Genomic DNA, 7784 nt, shown 5'->3' on the forward strand with positions numbered 1-7784 from the left:
AAAAATACATGCATATCATATATGTTCGGTTAGAGATACACATGGTTTTAATTCAGGATAACGTATTGCACACATTGTGAGAGAAAGATAGAGAGAGAGAGAGAGAGAGAGAGAGAGAGAGAGAGAGAGAGAGAGAGAGAGAGAGAGAGAGAGAGAGAGAGAGCGACTTAATGCTCTAACTTCCTCCAACATATCTATGATATTGACAAGCTTCTAAAAATACATATAAACATATTTCAGTAGAAAGTAAACATTTAGTATTCAGTGTAATTGTGTTTTTTTCCTCTACTGTCTTCTACTGAATCTTTTAAACTTTGAGGATCTGCTCGTCTCTGACTGTGTTCAAAGAATTCTCGAATTCCTGTTCAAGTCAGCGTTCGGGTTGTCCTTAAAGACTCCTCGAGGTTTTCTTTTCTACTTGAGCTTCTTCTTGACTTCGAGGACCTGCTCGTCTCTGACTCGTCCTCGGTATGCTAGGTGATTCTCTGATTCGCGTTCGTTCAAGTCAGCCTTCAGTTCGTCCTTGGAACACTCCTCGAGGCTCTTGCCCTTCCCGTAGAAGATATCCTCGCGATACACCTTTTCTTTTGCCTGTACGTTCCGTGGATCTGGGAAATGACGAAATTATTTGGATGTTCACTTAAAAGTCTTGCCTCTCGAATCTGGGAAGTTGTAAGCATCTTTCGACGCCAAAAATGTAGAATTCAAACGTGATTAAAAAATGCAAAGGCTTGATAAAAAAAAAGAAAGAAAGAAAAAAAAAATATATATATATACATATATATATATATATATATATATATATATATATATATATATGAAATAATATATCGACTGAGTACAATGCATCAATACCTTTTCAGTGAAAAAAATCGAATTCGTTTGTACCGAAATGTGCTTGTCTAAAAAAAAAAAAAAAAAAAAAAAAAAAAAAAAAAAAAAAAAAAAAAAAAAAAATATATATATATATAAATATATATATATAGTATATAATTATTAATACATATATATATATATATTATATATATATATATATATATATATATTCTAAAGCTCGCCAATACAGCGAGTTACTAAATATGAATTAGCTATACTTATTTTTATTCACCCTCTTTTTTTCGAAGCAGGGATGCACTTCAGAGGTTTGAATGCAATGTGTCCGAATCACAGCATCGTATTTCAAATACCTGTCATTATCAACCCGTTGAGTGAATCTTAGCATCGAGAAAGAAAAAAAATATATCATTCATCTTTACCTGAATGCATTGCACTCAGAGCACACATCTTAACTATAAATAAATACATAAAAAAGTAAACATATAATTAATAAATAATGGCATATCCACTAACTTATCCAAAGCTCGCAGTTAAATCCGAAGTGACATGGGAAATACTGATGGTGATTGTCATGGAAGATGCAGTCGGGTTGCCACGGCTGCCACCACTGAGCCTTGAAGTGATTCCGGAGTGGTCGATGATGCCGTGGTAATACAGGTACATTAACAAGGTGCAGAAAACAGCTGTAAATGAAGCAAACAATTTGTTTTTCGCGTATATAAAGGTATTTACAACAACAACAATTAGCAACAGTAACAATTATAGTAGTAACTACACATCAACAACAATAATTATAACAATAACTATAGCAACAACAATAATAACAATAGCTACAGCAACAACAAAATATGACATGACTGCTTACACCAAGGAACGGGGATGATAAACATTGGGCTGAACTGCACGACCTGCATGTGAAGAAACTCGAACGGGTGAATGGCTGTAACGCTGAATGCCGTTGGTTGCTTGTTACTTGTGGTGAAGTTTATGGAAGTTCTTGTACAAGAAGGGGATGGTAGATGCGGTGGTGCCAATAAGTGAGATAGTCCTAGACAGGTGGAATTTGTAAATATGTATAGATTTATTATCTTGGAAATCGATAAGCAAAAAACTTGTTATCAGTGTGTACATTCAGTCAGTTAGGATTTATCAGGACAGTCTGAATAAAAGTACAATATAGTTAATAAAATGATATTGTGAATAATTAAAAAGAAAGATAAAATAATACAGAACCTATAATACAAAGGATTTTCACTTCAATAATAAATAAGAACGTTAAAATAAGAAAAACAAACGTTAGAAATAATTCAGTTTAATAGGAAAAACATCAACGCACCTGCCAAATGAAACGACCGGCCACGAGGCAAAATACCAAAGCCAGCCGTACTTGCTGACGTCATAGTAGATCGTGGAATAACCGCCATTCATGACGTAACAGGCGAGCATGGCGGACACAGTGGATCCCCAAAAGCAGCGAGAAAGACCCCAGCAGAATTTCATGGCGCTCTAGCTCCGGCGGCATAAACTTATTGGGTTGACATTTCCATTCCTCGGAGCGGTCACGCTGACGCACGTAGTAGTACCACTGCAACGAAATTTATCTTGAGAAAACAGATATCTTACACGAAAAGAGGAGGAACACAGACAGTTTACATGAAGGTGTTACTACTTAAGGAGACCTTGATTTACTTGTGTTCAGAGAAAAACCCACGGTCTTGTGAGGGTATCCTGGAGATAACGGATGCTTTTGACATCAACTCTTGCGTAGGATGTGCCGGACCTTTATCATAGTTTTATCAGAACTATGGCGTTTTCAGGAGATGTTTAATGTGTAATAAACTCAATGGAGTGCAGAAACTGCATAGGACGCACGCACAGCTTACTTTTATCGAATGGTATACTGAAACATCTATTTTAACTATGTTTTGGTCATTGGTACTATGACCTTGAAATAGATGTTATGGATAAAAATACAGGACAAACTAAAGGAGACAAGCAATGTGATGAATATGATGTTAATAATTATGATAGTACTTTCCATATACTCACCGTATTTAAACGAATACAAACACACACACGCACGCACCGCACACGCACACGCACACGCACACCCACACGCACACCCACGCACACGCACGAACACACACACACGCACACGCACACGCACAAGCACACACACACCACACACACACACACACACACACACACACACGTGCGCGCGCGCCCACATATCGAAGCCGGAGAGAATCTCAACACAAGAAAAGCGCCATAACTAACGTGCAGAAAGCCACCGATGCCCAAGTACAAGACATAGGACACCGTCGTGGCCCCAAATCCAGTAGAACCCAAGACCCTGAAGGCGGTAGTCGGCCAAACTGAATCCTGTAGACGCCGAGGAGTTCGAGGTCTCAGTCGAGGTGCTGTTGGCCTCTTCGTCGCCGTATCTGAAGGCTTTCAGGAAGTGAACGAGGATGTAGATCCACTCTCCTGTCGAGGGAAGAAGGTGGACTCGTGAGAATGGTTGTGGAGCGAGGGAAGTGAAGGCCTTGGTAGAATCCACCTAAGTAATGGCATTGATAGTTATGGTGATGGTAACTACTACTGCTACTCTTATTATATCATCTGCTATTACTAGTACTGTATGAGATTTCATTGTTAAGCGTCAGTTCAAGTCGACAGTCACTTTTACATTTATTTTCAATGTCACGAAGGAAAGAAACATATTTGGTTGATATTTTCTATACTTAACTTCAGTGTGTCATTGTTGTGATTACACTGATACCTTATGTTCATTATCTTACTTTTTTATAATTTTCAATTTCATCATTAATGTTCTTGTTTCCGTTTTTATCATTATTAATATTACTTTTGCTGTTATCGTTATCGTCATTATCAACGTTATTACCATTAACTGACGATATACTTAATAACTATAGCATTGTTTCTGTTGCTATTATCATAAATGTTACCATTAGTATCGTTTTTATCATTGTTTTTAGTACAGTGATTAATATTTCTACCACTGCTTTTGAAGTTTTGGTTCTGCATAATTGCGATTCCGTAGATTATCATGTAGCAGCATTATCATATGTGTTGTTACTATTATCGGTAGTTATTATTACTGGTATATTACTCTTGCTGTCACCAAGACTTTATAAAAAAACATAGTTTCAATACACCATGTACTGCAAACGTGTACTAGTAAAAAGATAAAGATGCTTTCCTTGTAACTGTAAGTTCATCGTTATTTTCAACATACCTACAACTTTAATTTAAACTATCTGTCTGCTTTTCGAGACTACATTATAATAATGAAATACATTATTATTATTACTCAAACATAGCATTATTAATTCAGTATATCACTCATGCAGTGTTGTTGGTGGGTACCTTCTGCAGCTGCGGGGGCTGTGGCTATGCTCGTGTTATGGATAATAATACATATCATGTATTCTTATCGAGTATATTATACGTAAATGAAATTAGACTAGCCTGAGACACTGGCATTCATATAAATGCATGTACAGTGTATGATATCGTTAATGATTTAACTTCATATTTGAAAGGTTTTAAACGCCAGTCAGCATTTTTTCCATTCGGATCGCACGTAATGTTATAGAAGTTGCTTTGATTTACATGAAAGTAATCTGCATGTAGTTCGAATCGTTCAAACCCCAAAAGTTGGCTTGTCCAGCGACTTTTAAAAAGAGCTGAGAAAACGAAGAATTTGATATCATTTGCTTCAAAGTGCGAGTGGGCTGAATAGTGACGAGTGGTGAACATGAGCGGCCAACAGCGGTGCTCGCTTGAATATAGGTACACATAATGTTTTTCTCTCTCTCATTTGTGACAGCAGATCAAAACATTTTGTCACTGTCATTATCCATATCTTCATTATCATCATCTTCATCCTAGCTATCATCGTCACAGTTTTCACTAGCAGCGTTATCAATTTCATCCTTATTATCCTTATCGTTATGTGGAGACGTGAGGAAGTACTGCTGTATCAACGGTCACACTAACCTCTCTGCCAGGGATCCCTAGACAGCCAAGCTGTATCTGTCAGCTACAGAGCGCGATTGGTCACACTATACACAGTGTCCCCCGTGGAGAAACATCGTCCCGGAAAAGACCATGGTCTACAATAACCACTTGAATGAACTATGCACTGAAGATTAGTCGTGGATTCTATGAATATAATCGCACATCAATTGAAAAAAAATCAAGAAAGAAAACACTAAACTTAGAAGTATTCTACCCATTTTATTAATTATCATACACCATACAACCGTGCCAGCTACTTTTTTCCAATAACATATGCCACTATTAGTGTAATCAGTAATGTAATTAGATATGAAATTATAGACTGATAAAAGTTGAAGTTGGGGGGGAAGCAAATACTAACTTAAATTAAGTAAACTATTAGTAATTGTCGATCGTGACATAGCCTTGGCAGCGGTAGTGATTGTAGTTTTAGACTATCAAGTAATAAACTTCATAGTAATCATACTTCAGGGCTTGTTTTGGCATCATCTTCCCTCTCTACCTGAGTGAATGACCAACACGGCAGTGCCGCTTTAGCAAGAATTTTCAACTCAGTTCCCTTTACAGACAGGGATGCTCTGCAAAGGGATCCCTGGATAGAATAGACTAGTGTAACCACCCCTTACATGTGTCGGTCTTTCGCCCTAGCTAGAGAGGGAAAGATGATGCCAAAACAAAAATTTGTGTAATTATTAAGAAGCTTATGTACTTGATTGTTTATACAGTGATTAATAAATCATGTTAAATTCTACAGTACAATTGTACTGTAGAATTAAGCAGTATATAACACAACTAGCAATGATGCTCACTATTTTTTGAAGATTATCCAGACAAAATCATTTGATCAAGGAAACACACACACTCCAACAAACTGAAGATACGGAGCTCACTTCAGGCACTATTTACGCATTGGTGGACAAAGCGAGAGCCACAGAACAATTATGGAATACCATCCACAAATATCATGATAGCATAAGTTAAAAGAAACAATAATGTATGAACCAACAAGAAATCTAGCTCTACGTGGGTATAATCGCACGGATGACAAGGCTGTGTCATGGGTGACAATTACTATTTTACTAATTTTCATTTATAGTAGCTGCTTCCTCCCAACTTCAGTTTTTTTTAAATCAGTTCATATATACGTCTGTCGTACATTACTGATTACACTAATAACGATATGTGCTATTGGAAAGAATATTGTCAATCACTCATATACATATAACGGGTGTGAGTGTGTGTACATATATGTGTGTGTGGTTGTAAGTATATTATATAGATATATATATATATATATATATATATATATATATATATATATATATATATATATATATATATATATATATATATATATATATATTACTTGTCATGCTGGTCCCAGCCCTAGATAAATGGCGACGACTGTATCGGAGAAAGAATCCGGCTCCAAACCTTTCCAAATTAGATATACAAATCATAAATCTGATTTCCATACTGGATCATACGAGCTCTAGGTATACTGCCCAGCCCAGTGTTGGGGAACTGAGAAGGAGAGGAGGACGGCACTTCTAGAAGCAGTAGAAGTAAAAATGTAAGGGTGAGATTGGAATTTTGGATGCTGGCATTATGTCTGGTGTGGGGAAGAGAGCTGGCTGCTAAGACAAAGTGTATATGCTTTCACAAAGCACAACTTTCTCTGTAAATGAGTTTCACGGTAGTTCGCGCGGGCTCACCTCTAATACTGGACCCGAGGATGAACACAGCGACACTGGCGATGAACGAACCGAGGAAATTGGGTAATTTGTTCCAGTATTTCTCCAAGGTTTTGTGTGCTTCTCTAACCAGGTTACTGCCATAGGGTCAGATGCAATTCTGCTGGGCACCTCATCCTCGTTATCCGTTTTGCTTTCACTTTTCTTTCAGCCCCGTTGGGAAAACGGTGACTTTTCGAAGTAGAAAAAAAACCAAAATTTCCTTATATGAGTTCCCGAGCTATGCCGCAATAAAATCGATTTCTTGTATTATCCACAGCCGCGCAGTTACAAATCCTAGGGGGGGACATCTGCAACCTCATCTTGTGGCCTGTTTTTCGAGGGCCCCTCCCCACGCGCCCCCCGCCGCAGAGTGAGCGAGCACCGTGAGAACATCGCTGAAAAAGAAGCGCCGCCCCTGCGGATTCAGACGCTTTTTTTTTTAACCCGGGGCCAAGACTCAGTACATATCTCCAGGGTTCCTGGGAAACGGGAAGCGTTGAACGGGAAATGTTTTTTTTTAAACTCACACACACACACACAACACACACACCACCAACACAACACACACACAAACCCCAATATATATATATATATATATATAAATATATATAAAATTATATATATATATATATTAAAATATTATAAAAAATATATACATATATATCTCGTAAAAAACATACACTCCTCACACACACACACAACACACGCCACACCCACACACATACACACACACACACACACAACACACCCCACCACACACCACACACACACACACACACACACACACACCACACACACACATATTTATATATATATATATTATATATATATATATATATATATATATATATATATACTATATAAAACCTCGATACACACACACACAAAACACACACACACAACCCAAAACAACAAACACACACACCACACACACACACACAACACAACACACACACCACACACACCACCACACAACACACACACCACACCACACACACACAACACACAACACCACACACACACACAAAACAACACCACACACACCCCAAACACAACACACCAACACAATATATATATATTATTATATAATATTAATATATATATATATATATATTATATATCACAACATAATTATATATATATTATATATATATATAATATATAATA

The 7784-nt window shown here is 37.2% G+C and overlaps 1 pseudogene; it reads right to left on the reverse strand.

Moving 5' to 3' along the window:
• The window catches only part of LOC119571357, a 6846-nt pseudogene extending 67 nt beyond the window's left edge, over positions 1-6779 (reverse strand).
• Between the last annotated feature and the right edge of the window lie 1005 nt (positions 6780-7784).

The sequence above is a fragment of the Penaeus monodon genome, unplaced genomic scaffold (assembly GCF_015228065.2).
Source record: "Penaeus monodon isolate SGIC_2016 unplaced genomic scaffold, NSTDA_Pmon_1 PmonScaffold_5966, whole genome shotgun sequence".
Classification (NCBI taxonomy): Eukaryota; Metazoa; Arthropoda; class Malacostraca; order Decapoda; family Penaeidae; genus Penaeus; species Penaeus monodon.